The sequence below is a fragment of the Penaeus monodon genome, chromosome 25 (assembly GCF_015228065.2).
Source record: "Penaeus monodon isolate SGIC_2016 chromosome 25, NSTDA_Pmon_1, whole genome shotgun sequence".
NCBI classification, from domain to species: Eukaryota; Metazoa; Arthropoda; class Malacostraca; order Decapoda; family Penaeidae; genus Penaeus; species Penaeus monodon.
Window position 1 is genome coordinate 39,852,921 of NC_051410.1, and position 575 is coordinate 39,853,495.

Here is a 575-nt window from a genome sequence, read left to right on the forward strand (position 1 = left end):
TCCCCTCGTTACGCAGCTGGCACTCAAACCCTCGTGTGTGAAACAAGCGAGGTTTCCTCTTTCCTTTCCGGCAATCTTTCTCCTTTCTGCCAGCCGCCCGCCTCTGCACCATCAAAAGTAATCCACCGAGATACAGCCTCGTCTTGACAAATGCATTCCGTTAATCCGACGCAGCATTCGGCCGCGTAATCCCTTCCCCTCAAACGTGCTACGCATACGAATCCGGGCACAAACCCGCGATTTTTGACCGATCAATCGACATGGAAGCCCAAGCCAGTTCTGCGCGGGGGTGTTAATAATAGCCGGGTGTTTATTCAGGGCAGCGAGGGTGGACAGAGAGATCCCAGGACACGGATCAAGGCGCATGCACACTGATCAGCCCACGTCCTGCGGTTGCAACTAGCGTAGGACGCGGCCTTATCGCGGCGGACGCTGAGGCCGTCCGGCGATTTCAGTTCTGTTCTGGCGGCGCTCGACTCCGCAGGGAGAGCGAGTCGCCTGTGCGGGAAGGACAGTTGGAAAACAGTGACGTCGACGCCCTTCCTAGAAATGCTTCTGTCGGCATTATAATTCCT

The 575-nt window shown here is 56.3% G+C and overlaps 2 protein-coding genes across 3 annotated transcripts in view; one reads left to right on the plus strand and one right to left on the minus strand.

Annotated features, from left to right (window-relative positions):
- Positions 1 to 575, minus strand: part of LOC119589256 (Fanconi anemia group D2 protein-like) — a 52,010-nt gene that overhangs the window by 35,843 nt on the left and 15,592 nt on the right.
- The window catches only part of LOC119589257, a gene marked incomplete in the record, with an annotated part of 20,057 nt that overhangs the window by 9,282 nt on the left and 10,200 nt on the right, over positions 1 to 575 (plus strand). The window contains 2 exon segments of one of the 2 annotated variants that reach the window (XM_037937875.1): positions 101 to 117; positions 319 to 575. 2 annotated transcript variants of the gene reach the window in all.